Genomic DNA, 11,066 nt, shown 5'->3' with positions numbered 1-11,066 from the left:
GTTATGGTAAGGGCAAGGGTAAGTGTTAGAGTAAGTGTAAAGGTAAGGGTTAGGATAAGCCTAAGGGTAAGGGTAAGGGTTAGGTTAAGCCTAAGGGTAAGGGTAAGGTAAGTGTTAGGGTAAGGGTAATGGTTAGGGCAAGGGTATGGATAAGGGTTAGGGTAAGGGTTAGGTTAAGGTAAGTGTAAGGGTAGGGGTAACTGTAAGGGTAAGGGTAATGTTCAGGGTAAGGGTAAGCATTAGGGTAAGGCCTTTTTTAGGTTTAGTGTTAGGGTAAGGGTGATTAAGGAGACTTTGGGGAGGCAAGGACAATCCCCAGACAAGGACTGTATATTTTGAAACAAGACACTGGAACTCATGATAAGGAAGCGGTAGACGGACAGAGAAACAAATGTAAGGACTATAAATCTTGAAACTGGACATTGGAATTCATGATAAAGATACAACAAATGGAAGAATTAGCAACAGCCAGCTCTTGCAATTAAGAAACATGCCAACTCAGCAGAATCCTGACCAAAGGTGAAAAGTATACTGTGAGGAAGACTCGGGGTCTTCCTCCCAAAGACCACTGCCCACGTCCCGAAGACCCCTGCCGACAATTCTTGGGAGGCTCTACAGAGGCGCAAGGTGCCAAAAGGCTAATTAGCATGAGAAGCGAGGGAAGACAGGGATAGGTAATGAATATGGCGCTTGTAGAATATTGATAGATTGATTGTATAAATTCAAGACTGCTTTCTGCTTTGGGTATGCACGATAGGTGGAGAGACCCCCCATGCATCCAGCGCTGCAATAAAGAATATACCACTTAAAGGAATTTCGGTTTCAATCTTTGAATCAAGGGTAAGGGTTAGGGTAAGGGTAAGGTTTAGGTTTAGGGTTAAGTTAAGAGTAAGGGTAAGGGTTAGGTCAAGGGTAAGGGTTAGGGTAAGAGTTAGGATAAGGGTAAGGGTAAGTGATAACAGTAATGGTAATGGTAAGGGTAAGGATAGGGTAAGTGTATAAGAGTAAGGGTTAGGGTAAGTGTAAGGGTAAGGGTTAGGGTAATTGTAAGGGTTAGGGTAAAGGTTAGGGTTAGGATAAGGTTTAGGGTAAGGGTTTGTAGGGGGTTTACGTGGCAAGGTTTTGGTAGCAGGGGGCCATAGGGGTGGTTTCTGTGAGAAGGATCTAGAAGCTGCCCCATGTTTGGGAAGGGCCCCATTGTTTTCCAGAGCTGAGCTAATAAGCGATGTTGTTTTGCACCTCTGTGAGAGCATATTTAAGACACGGAAAAAAACACTGCGCCACACAGCAGCTGGGAGAGTGAAGGGAGTGAGGAACAGCCTTGCAGGCGCCAAGGTCAGTGCAGAAGGAGGGGGAGAGGTGCTCCAGGCGCCGGAGCAGAAGTCCCCTGCGGCCTGTGGTGAGGACCATGGTGAAGCAGGATGTCCCCCTGCAGCCCATGGAGTACCACGGTGGAGCAGGGTTCCACGCTGCAGCCCGTGGAGGAGACCACGGTGGAGCAGGTGGCCCTGCACCGATGGAGGCTGCCGTCTGTGGAAGACCCCTGCCAGAGCAGATTTCGGGCTAGACGTGTAGCCCGTGGAGAGGAGACCACGCAGGAGCAGGTGACCTGGCAGGAGCTGCTGCCCGTGGGGGAGCCAGGTTGGAGCAGTTTTCTCCTGAGGGATGGACCCCGTGGTACGGACCCATATCTGGAGCAGTTCTGAAAGAGCTGCTGCCTGTGGGAAGCCCATGCCGGATCAGTTCAAGGACTGTATCCCGTGGGTGGGACCCCACAGCACAGGGGACAAGAGTGACCGAGAAGGAGCGGCAGAGAAGCGCTGTAGACTGACCATAACACCATTCCCCCATTCCCCTGCGTTGCTTGGGGGGAGGAGGTGGAAGAGGGTGGATGGGGGAGGAAGGTGCTTTTGGTTTCTTTTCTTTGTTTCTCACTTCTCTAGCTTGTTAGTAATGAGCAATAAATCTTACTATCTCCTTATGCTGAGTCTGTTTTGCCTGTTACAATAATTACTGCATGATTTTCTCATCCTTATCTCAACCTTTGAGCCCTTTTCACATATTTTCTCCCCATTCCTCTTTGAGGAGGGGGAGTGAGAGAGCGGCTGTGGCAGAGCTCAGCTGCCCACTCGAGCAGAACCATGACAGGGTTAGGGCTATGGTAAGGGTAAGGGTTAGTGTAAGTGTTAGGGTTAGGTTTAGGGTAAGGGTAAGCCTAAGGGTAAGGGTTAGGGTAAGGGTTAGGGGAAGGGGAAGGGTAAAGGGTAAGAGTAAGGCTTCCCTTTGGGGGTCATTTTTTCTTGTGCCTTGTGTTCTGTGTTTTATTTGTAATGTTTGTAGAGTGCCTGTGTGTGTATGTGTTTGGTCTGGAGCTGTCCTGCCTGGCAGTTAGTGATGATAGCTAACGTGGCAGTCCATGGGTGTACTAATACATTGTCCGGTCTGTTTTGGCAAAGACATCTGGTAGGCAGCTTGGTGACTGGCTTGATCTACTTTCCAGGTGCTGAGGCAAGGGGGCTGCTGTTTTGAAATGACAACGTTGTAAATGGGGTCCCTTGTGTTATTGAGGGATGGGTGCTAATGCTGGCAGCTGAATGATTATCTTGTGACTGTTTTCATTTATTAAAGCTGAAACACAGTGTACAACACGGGACTTGACCAGAGCTGCTTTTGGCAAGGTGAGCGATGAACAGATGTAGCGGGTACTTTAGTGGTGCAGTTGTCACTGCAGTTACTTAACTACACAAAATACAGTAAAAATCCTGTTTATATTTCAGAGGTGTTGTAGCTGGCCTAAGAGAGCAGATGGAATCATCTGCCTCGAGGGCAGGTGAGGAGCAGAGGTAAGGGAGCAGATGAGAGTAACTGTCCTAGCTATGCTGTGGCTTTGGATGCTGCTTCAGTTTATGCTTTTCTTTCTCATTCGCAGGTGTCTCGCACAGGCTCAGTGGGGCCAAACTGCACTCTGAAGAGCAGCATGAGAAGGGCAGGCAGGTCATGAGCTGGGTTGGAGCAGAATGGCCAAGTAGCACAAGGTGACTATGAAAGGTGTCCGTCTTGCTTTGCAGGTGCTGTGGCAGGCTCTCCACAGAAGTGGCTGAGGATTTGAGATAAGACCAGAGAGCGACAAGGAGTGGCACATGCAGGGATGGTTTCCAGGCACTTCGGTGGCTTTCTCTTCTGTTCATCAGGTGCCACAGGCAAGGTGGGTTGTAACATCAGTCTTTATAATCACAGGAAAGCAGGCCACTTAAATGCCACAGAGCATGTGAGAAGGGTGTTCTAGAAGAAAAAGCTTGTCTGGCACAGCAGAGCCTGATGGCAGTGTGTTTCCTCAGGTGAAGAGGTGCCTGAAGCCCCATCCTATCTAGCCGGCACACAATTATCTGAGAATGAAAGCTGCTTTCCAGTAATTCAAGTGAAGTTACGTCTCAGCCTTGAGCATCTTGGGCTTTTGCCTGGGCTTTTGGGCCTGTCTGTAACATTTGGCACCAGCACTAATACTTTTTTTGGTGTATGTTCAATGTTTGGGGCCTGTGTCTGGGATTTGGGACCTGTCTCGAACCACTGGGGCTTTGTCCTGGGTTTTGGTGCCTGCCTGTAGAGTTCAGGGCCTGTGATTAGGCTTTTGGGGTCTGTGTCTGGGGGTGTGGGGGTTGGGGCCAGTGTCTGGGGGTGAGAGGGGAGCTGCTTGTAGACCATTTGGGCCAGTGTTGAGGGGGTTGGGAGCTGATTGTATACCTTTGGGGAGTACCTCTGGGTGTCTGTGTCTGTGGGGGGGTGTTAGGAGCTTCTTGTACACTGTAGGAGTCTGCATCTGTGGGGGAGGATTGGGAGCTACTTGTACACGCTAGGTGTCTGCGTTGGGGCCGGGGGGGGGGGGGGGGGGAGGGGTTGGAGCTGGTTGAACACTGTAGGTAGTGTAATACACCATAAAAGTTTGTTCATTGTCTTTTGTATTATAAAAACAAGGAGTTCTGTTTGAGGAGCGGGAGTTGCGAAAGCTCCCTGCTGTAGTAAGGAGCTGTATAATGCTTGGCTAGACACTATGAAAATTCTTTTGCTTAATGTAACAAAAAAGAGAACCCCCTCCCCTTCTCTCCTTCTGCATCTCAGTTGCCTCTTTTGTTCAAAGACACTGCTGCAAAGCTCATGTAACCATCTCCTGATAAGTTGCTAAACTAGTGTATCAACATCCTGCATTCCTGTCTCACGCTGGGCCAACATGACCAAATAAAAAAAGAAGTTGAACCACAACGCTGAGGATGAATACGGCCTTCATCTTCACGACCACCAGAGGGACAGAGACGACCCCCTAGCAACAGTGCACGCAGTCGCAGAATATACCGTGATGTGCTGCGTAATCCCAGAATTACCAAGATATAAAAAGGGACCCTGGCGGGGGTGAGGTGCACGCTGTTGGCGGAGCCGAGACTCCCCAGCCGCCCAGCGCCGTTTTGCTTGCTGTTGGCTTACTCAGTGAATTCCTTTCTATGTTTAATACAATGCTCTCTGAAAAATTAAGGGGGCAATTTATAACAGGTAGAGGCCTGCTTCTGGGTGGTGGTTGGGACCTGCATCTGGGGGAGGGGTGGGAGCTCTTTGTATTCCTTTGGAGCCTGGGTTGGGGGGGAGGGGGGGGGGGGGTGGAGCTGCTTCGACACCTTTGGGGCTGGCATTGGGGTTAGGGTTTGGGTGCTGGTTGTGTACTGTAGGGGCCTGTGTTTGGGGGGGCTTGGGGACCTGCGTTTGGGGGAGGGGTGGGAGCTGCTTGTACACCTTTGGGGCCTGCATCTGGGGGTGGTTGAGAGCTGCTTGTACACTGTAGGGGCCTGCATCTTGAGGGAGGGTTGGGGCTGTTTGTACACCTTTGGGGCCTGCATCTGGGGGGTGTTGGGAGCTGCTTGCATACTGTAGGGGCCTGTGTCTGGGGGGGGTGGCTTGAGGCCTGTGTCTCAGAGATTTGTGAGCTGGTTGTACACCTCTGGGGCTTGCGTCCATGGGGGGTTGGAGCCTGCCTCTGGGTGGGGGGTTTGGAGTTGCTGGTGCACTGTAAGGGCCTGTGTTGGGGGGGATTTTGAGGTGGTTGTACACCTTTGGGGCCTGTGTCTGTGGGGGGTCAGTGCCTGTGTCTAGGGGGTTGGGAACTGCTTGTACAATTGATTTAAAGATCAAAGCCGAAATTTCCTTAAGTGGTATATTCTTTATTGCAGCACTGGATGCACGGGGGATCTTTCCGCCTATCGTGCATGTTTGAAGTGACAAACTATCTCATATTTATACAGCGAAACAATGAATATTCTATTAGCGCCTATACATATTCATTACCTAACCCCGCCTACTCTCGCTTCATATGCTAATTAGCTTATCAGTCCTTGCGCTTGCGCAAAGCCTTCCAAGAATTGTGGGCTGGGGTCTTCGGGACGTGGGCAGTGGTCTTTGGGAGGAAGACCGTAGGTCTTCCTCGTGATGCACTTTTCACCTTTTGCTTATTCAGTTGTTTTCCAAGCTGTAAAAAATGCTGAGTTGGCTTTCGGTTTAACTGAGGGTCGGCAGATAACAGGATGTCTCAGTTAACAAGACCTAAGGGACAGTTGACTCAAGTTATCTCAAGTCTCAGCCTGACTGAGGGTTAACAGATAACAGGATGTTTTCAAACAACAAGATGCTTCAACATAACAGAAGGTCAACAGATAACAAGATGTCGTTTACTTTGTTCTCGCTAACTTTTAACCACAAGTTTTATTCTATCCTAAAGTGAGTTTATACAATATCACAATGTAGGAATCTGTTTCTGCGGGGGTTGGGAGCTGTTTGTACAACTTTGGGGCCAGGATTTGGGGGTGGCTGGGAGCTGCTTGTACACTGTAGGGGCCTGTGTTTGGGGGGGCTTGGGGCCTCCCTCAGGGTGGGACGGGTTGGGAGCCTGCCTTGTGGGTGTTGGGAGCTGCTTGTAGAATTTGGGGCCCTGTGTCTGAGGGGTGGTTGGGGCCTGTGTCTCAGGGTTGTTGGGAGCTGGTTGTACACCTTTGGGGCCTGCCTGCCTTTGGTGGAGGGTTGGAAGCTGCTTGAACATGGTAGGTGGCTGCATTTGGGGGGAGGTGTTGGGAACTGCTTGTACAATGTAGGGATCTGCATCTGGAAGGGGTTGAGTGGTGTTTGTACACTGTAGGGGTTTATGTTAGGGGGAAGAATTGGGAGCTGTTTGAACAGTGTAGGGGCCTGCTTTTGGAGTAGAGTTGGGATCTGCTCGTACACCTTTGGGGTCTGTGTCTGGGAGGGGTTGGGGCCTGCATCTGCGGGGGTTGGGAACTGCTTGTACACTGTAGGGATCTGTGTCTGGGGGATCTTGGGAGCTGTTTGTACACCTTTAGGGCCTGGGGGGGGGGGGGGATTGGGGCCTGCATTTTGGAGGGTTGGGAGCTGCTTATACAATATAGGGAGCTGTGTCTGCGGGGGTTGGGGTCAGCTTGTAGAATTTGGAGCATGAATCTGGGGGTGGTTGGGAGCTGCTTGTACAACTTTGGGGCCTATTTCTGGGGGGGCTTGGTGCCTGCATGTTGGGCATTTGATTTTAAATACTCAGCTCCTGTCACTTCTTATCAACTTATTGCATCTAATTATATTCTGCTTCATGAACTGCTGCCTACTCCTATTGGAATGAACCTCACCTTGGTGAAAAAATTGCTGGTACATGAGGACCTGAAGCAGCTGATGACACAAGTCCGAGAAAATGGAGAAAAGACTGATTACTGTCCATCATGATGCACAAGAAATACATCGAGTGATGGAAAGAGTAAAGAGAGATGAGAGACACCGTTGGTGGGACACTTTGTTTGGATGGTCGCCAAGGCAATCTTCAACAAGATGCTTCACCCTGTTATCGTTCTGCTAATACTCACTGTGTTATGTTTCATACTGACAATTAGTTTGTATGTTAAACTCTGGTTTATGATGAAACGTTTAGCATCCCTACACAATGTACATACACTCGATAAACCTCATCCCGAGAATGTATGTGAGATCCCCGACATATTCCAACCGTCGTGAAGCTTGAGTGACTATAGTCACGGGGTGGATTATGTGGTGTAAATGCCTGAAGTAACTAGGAAAATAAAACTAACATTCACATTTTTAAGGAAAAGGTACAGCATTGAAGAGGCTTTCAGGGTAGGGCATAACTGCATTACCTGAGCATTCCCTAGGCTCCCAACCTTAGATGCTGTCGCGCTGGGGAAACTTGGTGTGCTAGCCCTAAGGAACAGCACGGAGCGTAGAGTGGAGTGGAGACACCATGGCTAGGCTCTGTAATCAGGTGGGGCCTCGATTGTTCTTGTGCACAAAGCTGCACTTTTTGCCACCCTGAGCCAAAGAGCTGTCATGTTTTGACAAATGCTGTACCCTAGTGTACTTTTTGCTCATTATAATATCATTATAATACCAAAACACACCTCCATCCCAAAAGCTACCCGCCTCCAAGGTGCGACCACCCCTCACTGAGCATGTGCTCTGAATTTCTTGGAGCCTATTACTTTAAACGGAGATGGGAAAACTTTACACCAATCATAACTAAAATATGCTTGACTAGAGCCACTCAAACTCCACTTAGAAGATAGAAAATAATATAAATTGGCCCAAGAAAGAGGGGATGTCAGGGAAGATACCACCGTCAGGGGAGATACCATCCTGAGGAAATACAACATCCTTAGGACCTCCTGACTCCTGGGATCAGTCGACGGGCTGAGCCTCTCTTCCCCCCCCATTGGGACGCCTTTGGGTGAGATCTGAATACTTGCTTATAAATCTCTATAGAGTCTTTGATCCTTTTAACGTGTTTATTTCTAGGCTGCACACCTGTAATACCTGTAACATATATAACATCTGTAACACCTATAACACCTGTGTATTTCATGCATACTAGCTTGCTTTTGCAGACAGTCCCTATCACCGGCAATCCAAAAGAACCTGATTATCTCTTGCTGTAATAAACCATACTTGATTGCATTGTGATAGCACTCATTAAGTGCAACTAGGGTGAGGGTGGTTATCCGTGATAGTTCAGTGTTCTGAATCTAACCAGACCCCCAGACGGTTAATGCGTTTTTGGTGAATGTCTGACGGGACCCCCAGACGGTTAACGTGTTTTTGGTGATTAACAGACTGGTTCAGTACTCTGAATCCAACCGGGCCCATAACGGTTAATCAGCTACACCCCTTAAAGCGACACCATCGCAACACTGTAATGGTCCCTATAGCAATGTGGTCTTGTATTGCCTAAAGCACCACGGTGTCACCACCCCATAGCAACAACCCATAATCGCCATGGCAACACAAAAAACATGGTTGCCATGGCAACACAACACCATGGTTGCAATGGCAACACAAGCCCATGGTTGCCATGGCAACAGAACCCCATGGTTACCATGGGCACAACCCCATGGTTACCATGACAACACAACACCATGGTTGCCATGGCAACAATTGTACACTTCCTATAGTAACATACCCTTGTGTTCCCTATGGCACTACCGTGTCACCACAACATGGTAACACCCCATGGTTGCCATGGCAACACAACCCCATGGTTGCCATGGCAACACAACCCCATGGTTGCAATGGCAACACAAAAAATGGTTGCCATGGCAAAACAACCACATGGCTACCATGGCAACAGAACCCCATGGTTACCATGACAACAGAACCATATGGTTGCCATGGCAAAAATCTTACTCTTCCTGTAGTAACATGGCCTTGTGTTGCCTATGGCACTACGATGTCACCACCCCATGGCAACACCCCATGGCTGCCATGGCAACACAACATCATGGTTGCAATGGCAACAATCCTACACTTCCTATACTAACATGGCCTTGTGTTGCCTATGGCACTACGGTGTCACTACCACTTGGAAACACGCCATGTTTGCCATGGCAACACAACCCCATGTTTGCCATGGCAACACAAGCCCGTGTTTTCCATGGCAACCAAACCCCATGGTTACCATGGCAACAATCTTACACTTTGTATCGTGACATGGCCTTGTGTTGCCAATGGCACTATGCTGTCACCAGCCCAAGGGAACACCCCATGGTTGCCATGGCAACACAACCCCATGGTTGCCATGGCAACTCAAGCCCATGGTTGCCATGGCAACACAACCCCATGGTTGCCATAGCAACACAACACCATGTTTACCATGCACCAACAACCACATGGTTACCATGGCAAACCAAGCACATGGTTACTATGGCAACACAACGCCATGTTTGCCATAGCAACAAAACCCTAAGTTTCCATGGCAACCCATCCCCATGGTTACCATGGCAACACAACTCCATTGTTTCCATGGCAACTCAAGCCCATGGATGCCATGGCAACAGAACCCAATGGTTACCATGGCAACACAACGCCATTATTCCAATGGCAACACAATCCCTTGGTTGCCATGGCAACAAAAACCCATGGTTGTCATGGCAACAAAATCCCATGGTTGCGATGGCAACACATCCCTATGGTTACCATGGCAACACAACGCCATGGTTGCCATGGCAACTCAAGCCCATGGTTAACATGGGAACAGAAAGCTATGGTTGCCATGGCAACACCACCCGAAGGTTGCTATGGCAACCCAACCCCATAGTTGCCATGGCAACACAACCAAATGGTTACCATGGCAACACAATTCCATGGTTGCCATAGAAACACTACACCATGGTTACATGGGAACCCAACCCCATGGTTACCATGGGAACACAACCCAATGTTTACCATGGCAACACAACCCCATTGTTGCCATGGCAATCCAACCCCATGGTTGCCATGGAAACACCACCCCATGGTTGTCATGGCAATTCAACACCATGGTTGCCATGGCAACACTACCCCATGGTTACCATGGCAACACAACAACATGGCTACCATGGCCACACAACCCCATGGCTACCATGGCAACCCAACCCCATGGTTGCCAAGGCAAAACAACCAAATGGTTACCATGGCCACCCAACCCCATGGTTACCATGGAAACACCTCCCCATGGTTGCCATGGCAACACAACAACATGGCTACCATGGCCACACAACCCCATGGCTACCATGGCAACCCAACCCCATGGTTGCCAAGGCAACACAACCAAAAGGTTAAAAAGGCCACCCAACCCCATTGTTACCATGGCTACAAAACCCCATGGTTGCCATGGGAAAAAAAACCCATGGTTGCCATTTCAATCCTACAGCATGTTTACCATGGCAACACAACCCCATGGTTGCCATGGCAACACAACCCCATGGATACCATGGTATCCAACCGCATGGTTACCATGACAAGACAACCCCATGTTTGCCATGGAAAAAGAAACCATGGTTGCCATGGCAACCCAACCCCATGGTTACCATGGCAACACCACCCCATGGTTGCCATGGCAACAGAACCCCATGTTTCCATGGAAACACAACCCCATTGTTACAATAGCAACACAATAGCATGTTTCCCATAGCAACCCAACCACATGGTTACCATGGCAACACAACAATATGGTTACCATGGCAACAAAACGATATGGTTGCCATGGCAACACAACGATATGGTTGCCATGGCAACACAACCCCGTGGTTACCATGGCAACACAACCGCATGGTTACCATAGCAACCCAACCTCATGGTTAGCATGGCAACACAACCCCATGGTTGCCATGGCAACAAAAACGCCATGGTTACCATGGAAACAGAAAACCATGGTTGCCATGGCAACACCACCCGATGGTTGCCATGGCAACCCAACACCTTGCTTGCCATGGGAACACAACCAAATTGGTACAATGGCAACCCGCCCACAACTCCAGGGTTACAATGGCAAAACAACCGCATGGTTACCATGGCAACACAATCCCATGTTTGCCATTGAAACACAACACCATGGTTACCATGGCAACAAAACCCAATGGTTACCATGGCAACAACACCCCATGGTTGCCATGGAAATACAACACCATGGTTACCATGGCAACAGAAAACCATGGTTCCCTTGGCAACACCACCCGATGGTTGCCATGGCAACACAACCAAAT

The sequence above is a fragment of the Aythya fuligula genome, chromosome 9 (genome assembly GCF_009819795.1).
Source record: "Aythya fuligula isolate bAytFul2 chromosome 9, bAytFul2.pri, whole genome shotgun sequence".
Taxonomy (NCBI): domain Eukaryota; kingdom Metazoa; phylum Chordata; class Aves; order Anseriformes; family Anatidae; genus Aythya; species Aythya fuligula.
The sequence above is the reverse complement of the archived record's forward strand: the minus strand, read 5'-3'. Positions refer to the sequence as shown.